This window comes from Lolium rigidum, chromosome 1 (assembly GCF_022539505.1).
Source record: "Lolium rigidum isolate FL_2022 chromosome 1, APGP_CSIRO_Lrig_0.1, whole genome shotgun sequence".
Classification (NCBI taxonomy): Eukaryota; Viridiplantae; Streptophyta; class Magnoliopsida; order Poales; family Poaceae; genus Lolium; species Lolium rigidum.
The window spans coordinates 202,330,322-202,345,847 of NC_061508.1; positions in this window are offsets into that span (position 1 = coordinate 202,330,322).

A 15,526-nucleotide genomic window follows, 5' to 3' on the forward strand; every position below is an offset into this window, starting at 1 on the left:
TTGTGGAGGATCAAAGGAAATACCGTGGCACCTTGATGTATCATCTAGCCCTTTTTATTATATTTGATTACTTGTTTTATTGTTTGTTGTAATTTAATTTGAAAACAATCCTCGAAAACATTTTTTTCATATGCTACATTTGATATAAATGGTTTATGTGTTAAAAAAATTATTTTAAATGTTTGGGGGCGGCGTTTGGGGGACGCGGCTGGGGAGCGACGTCCCCCAAACACGGCACGAACAAAACACGTCCCCCAAACGCTCAATCCGGCGCGCTTTGGGGGACGGTTTGGGGGACGCGACTGGAGATGCTCTAACCCATCTTTATACTGGTAGGCGTTACTAGAAAGGTGAACCTCTAGTTTTGGTTGTCACTAGTGAAAACATTTTGGAGTTATGAAATTTATAGGAAAGAAACTCTTGTCAAACACCTTCCTCGTTCAACATTTTAAACAAGCATTTACTTATGGTTTTTATGCCTAATAGTAGTACATCAACTTCTAGCCCCCTGATCTTTAAGTTAGCCGTTAAATAATATTCCACTTAGTTTCTCGAAATAGGCTTCCGTCCTGCTTTACAAATAAAGCAACATACGGTGGAACCGACACAAGGTGATGAGAATAATCTCTTACACATCAGATCAAAGAAAACCAAGAATTGCCACCGGCAACAAGAACGACACCGAGGAAAATAGAGCTCCACGACGACGCCCCCAAGAAAGTGTCACACAACTATTGACAAGGTATCGACTTGTCAATGCCTACAAGTTGTAGACTAGGGTTTCGTGGAAAGTAGAGGGAAAGTAGATCTCGAAGGTTTCAGCCGAAAATGTGCTCGACTGCTAGAAAACTAGGGTTGTGTTGACAATGAAATCGATCCTCTATTTCTCCCTCGACTCCCCCTTATATAGGAGGCGGAGCCGTCGTGATGTACAAGTTACAAATAGAGGGAGACTCTTTGAGTTCGTCTCGTATAATGACAAGTCTCTATTCCTAATATATTTCTAACTTCCATATCGGCGTTTTATTGGGCTTCCGGGTTTCGTAATCTTTGGGTCGTGGGCTTTCAGCAAACCCCAGGTACCTTTCTTCGGCAGGTCCATTGGAGATGTCTATGTCAGCTATCGCCAAGATCAACGGTCAAAGATTTTCACCTAGAACCCTAACGAGAAAAAGGTGCCTTGAACGCAGCCCCCAAGAGAGTAACAACACCCGCAGGCATCGCTGAGGGCATCTCCAGCGGCGCGACGCAAACGGACGCTGAGCGACCGTTTTCGTCCGCCGTGACCGGAAATGCGTCTGGCACCACCTCCAGCGGGGCGACGCAAAGTGACCGGGCCGTCCGCGGAGACGCAAACCTGGCCCAAATATGCGCCAGGTTTGCGTCTCCGCGGATGCTCCGCGGTCGCGCCTAGCGTCCGCTCGCTTCCCCGCGGGCCCTCATGGTAGCGACCCAGGTTCGATCGGCCTCGAATTCATAACACGCGCCGGTGTGGCAACCGCGCCGATCAACCGCCGCAATGGAGCGCCGAACCGCCGCGGAAGAGCAACCGCCGGCCTCTTCATTATACGCGCCGTCGTTAATCCCCGCACATTATAACCTCCGCGTCTACGGTAATTCAAGTTCAACCGCCTCCTTCTTCTTCCTCTTGTTCTTCTTCTCCAACACCGGCACGCCATGAGCGACTACACGCTGTCGTCCGACTCGGAGAGCGAGGGAAAGTCGCCCGGATTTCTGCATCGGTGGGAATCCCCTGCGACGTCAAGCGATCCGGGCTCCACGCCCAGCGACCCTGCCTCCACGCCGAGTGAGGAGGAGGAGGACGGAGGCGGCAATGGCAGCGAAGGCCAGGAGGAGGACGGAGGCGGCGCTGCCAGCGACGCCGAGGACGAGGACGAGGGCCAGGAGGAGGAGGACTCCGACACCAAGTTCGCCCGGTTGGAGGCGCAGGAGGTGGCGGCGGACGACAAGGCGGCGACTAGGAAGAAGTCCAGGGCCCGGGCAAGGGCGCTGGCGCGGGCGGCGCGTCATCGTCCGTTCACCGACGACGACGACGAAGATGCCATTTCTTCCAGTTTCAACTCCTCGATGGGCGCGTCGTCCTCCAGTTCCGACGAGGAGGTGACAAGCAAGAGGCGCAGGAGTTTCGACGACGAGGCAGGGCCTTCTAACAAGAAGGCCAAAAATTAGTTTTAGTTTATATGTTTTTAAATTTGTTCTTCTTTGTATGTTAAATATGTTTGAATCTATTCGATTGAAGTATCCGGTTAATTGTTTAGGCTATAATCTATTCGATTGGAGCAACATGACATCATTGAGTACTACTTTTTCGCGTTTAAACTTGATCATTCAACAAAAATGAAAAGAAGTAGCACCAAAAAATACAATTGCATGTCCAAAATGCGTCGAACCGCTGGAGGTAGCCCCGATGCAAACGGACATTTCGCCCCTGGCGATCATTTTGGCATCCGCCAGTGTAGAAAGGGATGCAACTCACAATGTATTGATTGGGTGCATATGGCGTTACATATATAGGCCACGTCCTCAACTATACAAGGAAGGAGGCCGGCCCAATAATCAATACAAAGATATGTATCGCTATACATAACTACAGAAGATACACATCCGGATATACAAGGATATGTATCTCAACACCCCCCGCAGTCGAAGCGTCGCCTGGTCGAACGCATAGACTGGACCGAACTCCTCAAATGATGTCGTAGGGAGACCCTTGGTCATGATATCCGCAAATTGTTGGGAGGTGGGCACATGAAGTACTCGAATGTGTCCAAGGGCCACCTGTTCCCGAACAAAGTGGATGTCCAGCTCAATATGCTTGGTGCGGCGATGGTGGACCGGGTTGGCGGAGAGGTAGACGGCGGAAACATTGTCGCAATAGACCACGGTGGCTTTGGCAACATGACATGAGAGCTCAACGAGGAGTTGCCGCAGCCAAGAGACCTCGGCAACCGCGTTAGCAACAACTCGGTACTCCGCTTCGGCGCTGGAGCGAGAGACCGTGGGTTGTCGCTTAGACGACCAGAAGATGAGCGAAGGTCCGAAGTAGACGCAGTAGCCAGACGTGGAGCGACGCGTGTCGGGGCAGCCTGCCCAATCGGCGTCCGAGTAGGCGACGATGTCCGTGGCGGTGGAGGCGTGGAGGGAGAGGCCGAAGTCCATGGTGCCACGAATGTAGCGGAGGATCCGCTTGACCGCAGCCCAATGAGGATCCCGCGGAGCATGCATGTGAAGGCACACCTGCTGGACAGCATACTGCAGCTCGGGGCGGGTCAAGGTGAGGTACTGCAGGGCACCGACGATGGAGCGATAAAGTGACGCATCCGTGGCCAACGAACCATCCGTGGCGGAGAGCTTGGACTTCGTGTCGACAGGCGTGGCTGCGGGTTTGCAATTAAGCATACCAGCGCGGTCCAGGAGCTCGTGGGCGTACTTGCGCTGATGAAGGAAGAAGCCGTCGGTGCGACGTACGACCTCGATGCCGAGGAAGTAGTGCAGGGGCCCCAAGTCCTTGATGACCCATAAGTATAGGGGATCGCAACAGTCTTCGCGGGAAGTAAAACCCAATTTATTGATTCGACACAAGGGGAGACAAAGAATACTTGAAAGCCTTAACAGCGGAGTTGTCAATTCAGCTGCACCTGGAAACAGACTTGCTCGCAAGAGTTTATCAGTAGTGAAATAACAGCAGCAGAGTAACAAAGACAGCAGTAGTGATTATAGTAAACAACAGGATTAAAATACGTAGGCACGGGGACGGATGACGGGCGTTGCATGGATGAGAGAAACTCATGTAACAATCATAGCGGGGCATTTGCGAGATAATAATAAAACGGTATCCAAGTACTAATCAATCAATAGGCATGTGTTCCAATTATAGTCGTACGTGCTCGCAATGAGAAACTTGCACAACATCTTTTGTCCTACCAGCCGGTGGCAGCCGGGCCTCAAGGGAAACTACTGGATATTAAGGTACTCCTTTTAATAGAGTACCGGAGCAAAGCATTAACACTCCGTGAACACATGTGATCCTCACGTCACCGCCATCCCCTCCGGTTGTCCCGATTTCTGTCACTTCGGGGCCATTGGTTCCGGACAGCGACATGTGTATACAACTTGCAGGTAAGACCATAAACAATGAATATCATGATGAAATAATAACATGTTCAGATCTGAGATCATGGCACTCGGGCCCTAGTGACAAGCATTAAGCATAACAAGTTGCAACAATATCATCAAAGTACCAATTACGGACACTAGGCACTATGCCCTAACAATCTTATGCTATTACATGACCAATCTCATCCAATCCCTACCATCCCCTTCGGCCTACAGCGGGAAATTACTCACACATGGATGGGGGAAACATGGCTGGTTGATGGAGAGGCGTTGGCGGTGATGGCGGCGATGATCTCCTCCAATTCCCCGTCCCGGCGGAGTGCCGAACGGAGACTTCGGCTCCCGCGACGGAGTTTCGCGATGTGGCGGCGTTCTGGAGGGTTTCTGGCGACTTCGACTTCTCCCCGTGCGTTTTTAGGTCGATGCCAATAAGTAGTCCGAAGGAGGGCGTCGGAGGCCGGCCGAGGGGGCCACACCATAGGGCCGCGCGGCCCCCCTAGGCCGCGCCGCCTTATGGTGTGGGGCCCTCGGGCCTCCACTTGAATTGTCCTTCTGGCTCCGTCAGTATTCTGGGAAAATATGGCCTTTCGTCAAAATCCCGAGGTTTTTCCTGAAAGTTGGATTTACGCACAAAAACGAGACACCAGAACAGATCTGCTGAAAACAGCGTTAGTCCGCGTTAGTAGCATCCAAAATACACAAATTAGAGGCAAAACAATAGCAAAAGTGTTCAGGAAAGTAGATACGTTTTGGACGTATCAACTCCCCCCAAGCTTAGCTTATTGCTTGTCCTCAAGCAATTCAGTTAACAACTGAGCGATAAAAGAACTTTCACGAACACATTTGCTCATATGATGTATATATTCTCATGATATGGCTAATACTTAAACAGTTCATAATAAGATACATGCAAATAAGATCATCTAACAACTATGTCAATCATGAAGAGGTACCAACAATTAATAATAAGCATCATGAATCATGTATATAAGCAGGATTGCAATGTTCATAAGAGAGTATGATAAAGTGGTATCTCGCTTACCTGTATTTGATCGGCAAAACATAAATGCCCGGGCACCTCTGGAGTTCATAGAAAGACTAGAAGTAGTGATTGTCAAAGATAAAAGCATCAAAGTTATACCAAAATCAATCATATTTTGAGACAAGCATATTACACTAAGAATGACAAGTTGTAGCTCTCAAGAAAGTGCTCAAAGAAAGGATGGAGACACAACATAAAAGTAAAAGATTGACCCTTCGCAGAGGAAGCAGGGATTAACATGCGCTAGAGCTTTTCATTTGTAAAGCAGGAGTAAAATTATTTTGAGAGGTGTTTGTTGTTGTCAACGAATGGTAATGGGTACACCAACTACCTCGCCAACCGGACTTTCAAGAGCGGCTCCCATGAATTATTTTCATGTTTATGTGGCACTCCTTCCAACCTTTCTTACACAAACCATGGCTAACCGAATCCCTGGTACTCGCCAACAATCACATACCATGAAGGAGTGCCTTTTTAGTTTAGTTTTATTATGATGATGACACTCCCCCCAACCTTTGCTTACACAAGCCATGGCTAACCGAATCCTTCGGGTGCCGTCCAACAATCACAAACCATGGAGGAGTGTCTATTTAAATTAATTAATTCGGGACTGGGAATCCCATTGCCAGCTCTTTTTGCAAAATTATTGGATAAGCGGATGTGCCACTAGTCCATATGAGAGTCCGTCAAAAGTAAATTACAAGGTTGAAAGGTAAACACCACATACTTCCTCATGAGCTATGAAACATTAACACAAATTGAGAAGCATTTTGAAGGTTTTCAAGGTAGCGCATGAGAATTTACTTGGAATGGTTTGAAATGCCATGCATAGGTATTTATGGTGGACACTCTGGAATAACTTGGTTTTCATGTGTTTGGAGGCACGAGCGGCGTTCCCGCTCAGTACAAGTGAAGGCTAGCAAAAGAATAGGGAGCGACGAATCAAGAGAGCAATAACTGTCATAATCATGCTTGCGGCAAAATAAATTAACTGAGGCATAAAAGTGATACAAGAACTCTGAAGCAATGTAAATCATTGAGGCTTAATTGACTTTTGTTCAGTCATATGCATGCGTGAGCATGTGCCAAGTCGATATAAATGAATTATTCAGAGGAGGATACCACAATATCATACCTATCTATGAATAAAACAATGCAAGCAAACATCCATGACATGCTACTCATATTAATAAATTGGAGCTAAACATGAGAGATCATGAACTACTAAACTTTCTTAAATGACATATACCTCACATGAACCAACTAAGCATGCTCACATGGATGAGTATATGTACAAAAATGAAAACAAATAGAGTTCATACCAGCCTCTCACCACAATCAGATTGTCGTAGATCGTCATTATTGCCTTTTCACTTGTGTAGCTTGGATGATATGAAATGAAAACCACGCTCCAGCCACCGAAGACCATTGAACTCATGATGAACTTTACAAACCAAAGAAGAACAGCAAATATTTTTGGTGTTTTCGAATTTAAGAACAAGAACAAAAGGAAACAAGCAAACAAAGCAAAATCTTTTTGGGTTTTCTTATAGCAAACTAGCAATAGCAAATAAAGCGAAACAAATGCAAGAAACCAAGATAAACAAATGGTGAAGAGAAACAACAGAAATATTTTTGGTCTTTTTGTGTTTTGGGAGAGAAACAAAGTGAAAGCAAGAAATAGCAAACTAAAAGAAACACAGAAAAACGAGATGGCAGAAATCTGCCAAAACCTGACAGCAGTACAGAAATCGATTTTTACAAAAATCTTACATTGCTCAGCTCGAAAAGTGTTCAACTAATGAAAGTTAGATAACAACCTGGGGAACCTGCACAAAAATTGGCAGCTCAAAATAACGTTCTGGCTGTGCGCACGAATTTTTACGGTAACAGTCCAGAATCTGTTTTCAGGCAGCACTTCCCCAAATATCATCTTCCTCTCATTAGAAAACCACTCAAACAAACTAAACAAGTATATACAAGTATCCAGCAACCATGATATGCAAAGAATGAGTGATGCCGGTATACCTCCCCCAAGCTTAGGCTTTTGGCCTAAGTGGAGTTCAATCCCATCGAGGCCATGAGGTAGTATCTCCCTGGTACGACGAAGATGGATGATATTCCGGGTATGTGCTAGAAGAAGCACCCGGATACGTGACGGTGTAGTCGTAGGAGGGATCGGCGTCCTCGGAGTCATGCTGCTGGTGGAAATCTTGTATCTTCATATGTTCATCCACCTCCTCCTTAGTGCGCGACCATGGTTGCCTGTCAATATCGAACAAACCTGGCTGGGGAAGAGGAATTTCTTTCTCATCCCCGTCAGCAAACAACATTCTATAGACCATATTATCTAAAGTGGACTCGGTGGTAACAAAATGATGGCTTTTCATAGAAATGATATCAAGCCTCCTAGGGGTTAATGGCACATCATTAGGATCAATAGGAAGCTCTAAATGTGTTAAAATGGGCAGCGCAATAGTTCCTCCAAAAATAGGTCCCCTGGTAGACAGGCGGCGAGCAATAAGAGAACCAAGATGATAAGATGTCCGTCCAGTAAGTGCAATATTCAATAAAGCAAGATGGTAACTAGAAATATTGCTGGTGTTCTCCCTACCAAGTATGCTAGTAGCAACGTAATATGCAAAATATTTAATGGCGGGGAGTTGAATGTTCCTTATCTTGCCCCGCTGAATGGTGCGACAATCATCGTTGGGAATCCTCGATAGAGCTCCAACAAGTCCCGGGGTTGTCATCAATCCTCCTTGCTGTACCTACAGGGGCAATATCCAATGCACGACAAAATTCTTCCAATTCCATAGTAACAGGAGTACCATAGATCTTGAATGCAACTGTCGGATCATATTGCGTGTTTTGGAACTTGAAGCTCTCGACGAAAATTTTGGTGAGCATGTAGTATTGCTCCCTTTCATCTCCAACGTAAGTGGCTAAACCCGCCCTGTTGACAAGGGTGAAGAAATCATCCAATATCCCTGCATTTGTCAGAAAATCATAACATGGGAAGGATGAAGCATTAGGAGGCCCATTGTCCTGTTCGGGCGCGAAGCTAGGCGCGATGATGTCCTCATTGTACGATCGCCTAATTTGGGTGGCGGTCCTAGAAGGCCTCCCGGTGCTGGTTGTTCCCTTCTTGAACAATTCTCCAAATTTGAACTTCTTCATCTTTTTTCTGAAATTTTCAACAAACAATATAAAACTTGATTTGGTGACATATAATGGAGGGAAACTACCATAGGAACTTGCTAGAGTACTAATCATGCATCAAAACTAATTTTTACCACTTAGAACAAGCATGCAAGCTCACTAAACATGTTACCTACAGCAGCAAAATATTCAAGATATACTCAACCAAACAAAATTCTATTTGGATAATCGAAGGAGTCACATACCGGAGAGCAAATGTGCCAAATTTCAGACAGAAATCTGGGCTGAGCAAAGAGATCGAAAAATCCTGAGCTCTTGAGCAAAAACACGAGTGAGAGAAAGTTGGTTCGAGTTTTTCGGGAGAGAGAAGATGCTGGGAGAAAGAGATGAGGTAGTGGGGAAAGGAGGGGCCCACACCACAGGGTGGCGCGCCCCCCTCCTTGGCCGCGCCGGCCTGTGGTGTGGCACCTCGTGGTGCCCCACAGGTCATCCTCCGGTGCTCCCAGGTGCCTCGTCGAAAAATAGGACCAACGGTGTAATTTTCGCGAATTTTTGAAAACTTTGAAAAATGCACATTTACGGGTATTAAGTTTATTATTACTGGCCGGGAAATTTTTGAAATCTCAAATCAACTAAGAAACTTTGCAAAATAAAAGTGCTACAAGCAACTAGAGCAAGTGGAGGAAGAAAGAGATGTTGTTTACCTCCTCTATGCATATAAAAGGTATTTGTTAACAAGGTTGATCAAGTCTTGCCACCAAATAAATTTTACATAGCATATGAAGAAATAAACCTCAAATCAATCATGTTATCTTGAATTGTATTGATATGGATCCAATCTTAAGAGTTTGATATTCTTCTTTAGGCTCATATATGGGACAATCAATAGTTCCCACTTTGATAGTTCTCACATTAGAAATAGTATTAACTCCACACGCTTTCTCAATCCTCTTGGGGAAATAGACGGTGTGTTCCTTATCATCAACATTGAAAGTAACCTTTCCTTTATTGCAATCAATAACAGCCCCTGCGGTGTTAAGAAAAGGTCTCCCAAGAATAATAGACATATTATCATCTTCAGGCATTTCCAACACAACAAAATCAGTTAATATCAAGCAGTTATTAGTAACTTGAACAGGAACATCCTCACATATACCAACAGGAATAGCGGTAGATTTATCAGCCATTTGCAAAGATATATCAGTAGGTATCAACTTATCTAAGTAAAGTCTCTTATAAAGAGAAAAAGGCATAACACTAACACCGGCTCCCAAGTCACATAGAGCAGTTTTAACATAATTATTCTTAATAGAACAAGGAATAGTAGGTATACCTGGGTCGCCCAACTTCTTTGGAACTTTGCCATTGAAAGAGTAATTAGCAAGCATAGTGGAAATTTCCTCATTGGGGATTTTCCTTTTGTTAGTAACAATATCTTTCATATACTTTGAATAAGGAGGCAATTTAATAGCATCAGTCAAAGGGATTTGCAAGAATAAAGGTTTCATCCAATCACAAAATTTATTATAGTGTTCTTCTTCCTTTGATTTTAGTTTCTTAGCAGGAAAAGGCATTTGCTTTTGCACCCAAGGTTCTCTTTCATTACCATGTTTCTCAGCAATAAAATCTTCTTTAGTATACTTTTTATTTTTAGCATGCTTTTCAGGTTCTTCTTCAACCTCTTCTTTATCAGGAGTATCATTCTTATCATTGTCTTTATCATGTTCATTACCACTTTCAGTTTCAGCATAAGAAATAGAAATACTATTAGGATCATTAACATGTTCAGAGGATTCTACAACATTTTTATGTTTCTTTTTCTTTTTCTTAGATGGAGCACTAGTTTTAGTTCGTTGAGAATCTTGTTCAATTCTTTTGGGATGCCCTTCAGGATATAGAGGATCCTAGGTAGAGACACCACCTCTAGTTGTTACCTCATAAGCATGTTTTTCTCTAGCATTATTTCCTAACAAGTCATTTTGCACTTTAGTGAGTTGATCAATTTGAGTTTGAACCATATGAAAATGTTTAACAAGCATCTTAACATCATTGGAGGTTCTCTCCACAATATCATGCAATTCACTAATAGCTTGAGAATTTTCCATTAGATGATTCTCTACTCTCATATTAAAATTTTCTTGCTTAACAATATAATTATCAAACTCATCTAAGCATTGCGCAGGAGGTTTTGAATACGGAATATCTTCTCTAGTAAAGCGTTGAAGGGAGTTTACCTCAATCATGGATGAAGGGGGAATTATCTCACATATATCTTCTATCGGAGGTAGATTCTTCACATCTTCAGATTTAATACCTTTCTCCTTGAGAGACTTCTTGGCTTCCCTCATATCTTCATCATTCAATTTAATTAAACCCCTCTTCTTCACTATTGGCGTTGGAGTTGGTTCGAGGCGTAGTCCAATCATCATAATTCCGGCCTATTTTAGCCAATAATTCTTCAGCTTCGTCCGGAGTTCTTTTCCGAAAACACAACCAGCACAACTATCCAGGTATGCCCTAGACTCAATGGTTAGTCCACTATAAAATATATCAAGTAAATCATGCTTTTCCAAATCATGGTCGAGCGAGCTCTAATAAGAGAGCAAAATCTCGCCCAAGCCTCGGGCAATTTCTCTCCATCTCCCTGATCAAAATTATAAACTCTCGCAAAGCAGCATGTTGAGCACTAGCGAGGAAAGTATTTTCGGAAGAAAACATTAAGCAATTCTTTTGGACTTTTAATAGAACTAGGTGGCAAACTATTATACCAAGTTTTAGCGTCATCCTTTAATGAGAATGGAAAGATTTTAGCAACAAAGTAAGTACGCTTCTTAACATCATCAGAAAACAAGCTACTCAGAGTAGATAACTCAGTCATGTGTTCAACAACACTTTCTTTTTCAGTACCACAAAAAGGTGTTTTCCAATTTATTGATTCGACACAAGGGGAGACAAAGAATACTTGAAAGCCTTAACAGCGGAGTTGTCAATTCAGCTGCACCTGGAAACAGACTTGCTCGCAAGAGTTTATCAGTAGTAACAGTTTTATAGCAGTAGCAGTAGTAAAATAACAGCAGCAGAGTAACAAAGACAGCAGTAGTGATTTTAGTAAACAGCAGGATTAAAATACTGTAGGCACGGGGATGGATGACGGGCGTTGCATGGATGAGAGAAACTCATGTAACAATCATAGCAGGGCATTTGCAGATAATAATAAAACGGTATCCAAGTACTAATCAATCAATAGGCATGTGTTCCAATTATAGTCGTATGTGCTCGCAATGAGAAACTTGCACAACATCTTTTGTCCTACCAGCCGGTGGCAGCCGGGCCTCAAGGGAAACTACTGGATATTAAGGTACTCCTTTTAATAGAGTACCGGAGAAAAGCATTAACACTCCGTGAACACATGTGATCCTCACGTCACTGCCATTCCCTCCGGTTGTCCCGATTTCTGTCACTTCGGGGCCATTGGTTCCGGCCAGCGACATGTGTATACAACTTGCAGGTAAGACCATAAACAATGAATATCATGATGAAATAATAACATGTTCAGATCTGAGATCATGGCACTCGGCCCCTAGTGACAAGCATTAAGCATAACAAGTTGCAACAATATCATCAAAGTACCAATTACGGACACTAGGCACTATGCCCTAACAATCTTATGCTATTACATGACCAATCTCATCCAATCCCTACCATCCCCTTCGGCCTACAGCGGGGGAATTACTCACACATGGATGGGGGAAACATGGCTGGTTGATGGAGAGGCGTTGGCGGTGATGGCGGCGATGATCTCCTCCAATTCCCCGTCCCGGCGGAGTGCCAGAACGGAGACTTCTGGCTCCCGCGACGGAGTTTCGCGATGTGGCGGCGTTCTGGAGGGTTTCTGGCGACTTCGACTTCTCCCCGTGCGTTTTTAGGTCGATGCCAATAAGTAGTCCGAAGGAGGGCGTCGGAGGCCGGCCGAGGGGGCCGCGCGGGCCCCCCTAGGCCGCGCCGCCTTATGGTGTGGGGCCCTCGGGCCTCCACTTGAATTGTCCTTCTGGCTCCGTCAGTATTCTGGGAAAATAGGGCCTTTCGTCAAAATCCCGAGGTTTTTCCTGAAAGTTGGATTTCTGCACAAAAACGAGACACCAGAACAGATCTGCTGAAAACAGCGTTAGTCCGCATTAGTAGCATCCAAAATACACAAATTAGAGGCAAAACAATAGCAAAAGTGTTCGGGAAAGTAGATACGTTTTGGACGTATCGGTCCTTGAGGGCAAACTCAGCGCGAAGACGCTCGGTGATCTGTCGCAGGAGGTCCATGGAGCTGGCCGTCAAGATGATGTCATCGACGTAGAGCAGCAGGTACGCGGTGGTGGCGCCATTGTTGTACACAAACAGCGAGGCATCGGAGCGGGTGGAGCGGAAGCCGAGTTGGTGAAAAAACGCTGCGATGCGCTGGTACCAGGCGCGTGGGGCCTGCTTGAGCCCGTATAACGAGCGCGAGAGCAGGCACACATGGTCGGGGTGGGCGCTGTCGATGAAACCCGTGGGCTGCTGGCAGAAGACATGCTCCTCGAGATGGCCGTGAAGGAAGGTGTTGGAGACGTCCATCTGGTGCACGGGCCACGCACGGGAGACCGCGAGCTGAAGGACGGTGCGGATCGTCCCGGGCTTGACAACCGGTGAAGTCGACGCTGGCGAAAACCACGAACCACCCACCGCGCCTTGTGACGGTCGAGAGTACCGTCCGGATGGAACTTGTACTTGAAGACCCACTTCCCGGTGATGATGTTGGCGTGAGGGGGTCGGGGAACAAGCGTCCATGTCTGGTTCCGCTGCAGGGCGTCAAACTCGTCCTGCATGGCCGCAAGCCACTGCGGGTCGCGGAGAGCAGCCCGGGCAGAGGCGGGCAGGGGCGATGGCGTGGATGCTGAAGGCGCGGAAGTCGACGCGGTGCAGACGTACTTGTCCGAGGGGTACCGCGTGCTCGGGACGCGAATCCCTGCACGGGCGCGTGTGAGGGGCCCCGTGGCCGGCGGCGGCGGAGCCGGAGGCGAGGCGTCGCCCGGCGAGGACGGTGCGGCGCCTGAGCTGAGGCTCGAAGGAGACGCAAGCGGCGTTGAGGCGGATGAACCCGGCGAAGGGGCGTCGCCCGGCGAAGACGGTGCGGCGCCCGAGCTGAGGCTCGAGGGCGACGCAGGCGGCGTTGAGGCGGGCGTCGGCGCAGGTGTCGACGCGGGTGTCGGAGTGGGGTCACCCGAGACATGGCTCGAGGGTGACCCAGAGGGTGGCGAGGCAGCGCCCGAGCCAGAGCTCAAGGGCGCGGTGGAGAACGACGAGGCAGTGCCCGAGTCCGAGCTCGAGGGTACTGCAGCCGGCGGACCTGCAGGGGGTCGACGCCGGGGACCATCAGTAGTCGAAGGAGGAGTGGCGACCACATGTCTCTGTGCAAAAGGAAAGCAATGCTCATCAAAGTACACGTGCCGGGAGGTGATGACGCAGTGAGAAACCGGATCATAGCAGCGGTAGCCTTTGGTGTTAGCCGGGTAACCGAGGAAAACACACGGAACGGAGCGAGGGCGAGTTTATGAGGAGTGGTAGCGGCGATACTAGGATAACAACGACAACCGAAAATCCGAAGACCGTCGTAGGATGGAGGGGAACCGTAAAGGAGGTGATGAGGTGCATAGTTCCAGCGGGGACGACACGGACGAAGGTTGACAAGGAGGGTGGCGGTGGCTAATGCGTCAGGCCAAAAGGTGGGGGGAACATGGCTGTGGAATAGGAGTGTGCGGACACAGTCGTTGAGGGTGCGCAGGATACGCTCGGCGCGGCCGTTCTGTTGGGACGTGTATGGACAGGTTAGACGGAAAATAGTGCCGTGAGAGGAGAGTAGGGTGCGGACGTCGACATTGTCAAACTCTTTTCCGTTATCAGTTTGTAGGGCGTGGATGGGGCGACCGAACTGGGTGGAAACATAGGCGTTGAAGGCTGTGAGAGTGGTGGCGACATCGGACTTTTTACGGAGGGGAAACGTCCACACAAAATGAGAAAAATCATCAAGAATAACTAGGTAATAAAGAAGACCAGAATTACTCGGGATTGGAGAGGTCCATACATCACTATGAATTAACTCAAAAGGAAAAGACGCAACGGTGGAAGACTGACTAAAAGGAAGACGAACGTGTTTACCAAGACGACACGCTTCACAACTATGTGAAAACTGTTTAGTAGATGAAAACGAAAAACCCCTCATTATTTGGTGAAGCGTGTTGGTACTAGGATGTCCAAGACGAGCATGCCAAAGATCAACGCCTGCGGAGAGAGCACGAGGTGCGGCGCCGGGGGTGGAAGGCGACATCACCGGATACAAATCGTCGGGGCTGTCACATCGATGGAGGACCATCCGGGTGCGGGCGTCCTTAACAGAAAAACCAAAAGCGTCAAATTCAACAGTCACAGAGTTGTCACGAGAAAGAGTTTTAACAGAGACTAAATTCTGAATAAGCTGGGGAGACACAAGGACATTATTGAGAGATAGTGGTTTAGAAGTAGATGGAAAATTAGCAGAACCAATGTGAGAAATAGGAAGACCGACGCCGTTACCGACAATGATGCGAGACTCGGTGAAAGTGGGAAAGGAATGGGAAAGGTTACCCGGGTGAGCGGCCATGTGAGACGAGGCGCCCGTGTCCATAAACCAGTTGCCGCCTCCGGCGTAAGAGCCAGGTGCGGGCGCGACGTGGTAGGCCGGGGCGTAGGATGGCGGCGTGGCGGTGAAGGCCGGGGCGTAGGGCGGTGTCGCGGTGAAGTGCGCCTGGTGAGTCGGCGGGCGCGGCACCGGCATGTTGTAGGCGTGGATGAGCCCCGTCCATGGGTTGTAGGCGAAGGGGTTGCTGCCGTTGGAGACCGACGACATGATGACGCGCGCGCGGGGGGGATGGCGACGGCGCGAGGTTGGGGAGGGAGGCGCGGCGGCGGCTGCAGGTGCGTCGGCGGCGCGGCGTGAGGAGGGGCACACGCGGCGGCGGCACAAGGGCGGCGGCGCTAGGGTTGGAGGGTGGGGCGGCGCGCGCGGGGAGAGAGGGGCGCGGCGGCTAGGTTAGGAACGGTAGGTGTCTGATACCATGTAGAAAGGGATGCAACTCACAATGTATTGATTGGGTGCATATGGCGTTACATATATAGGCC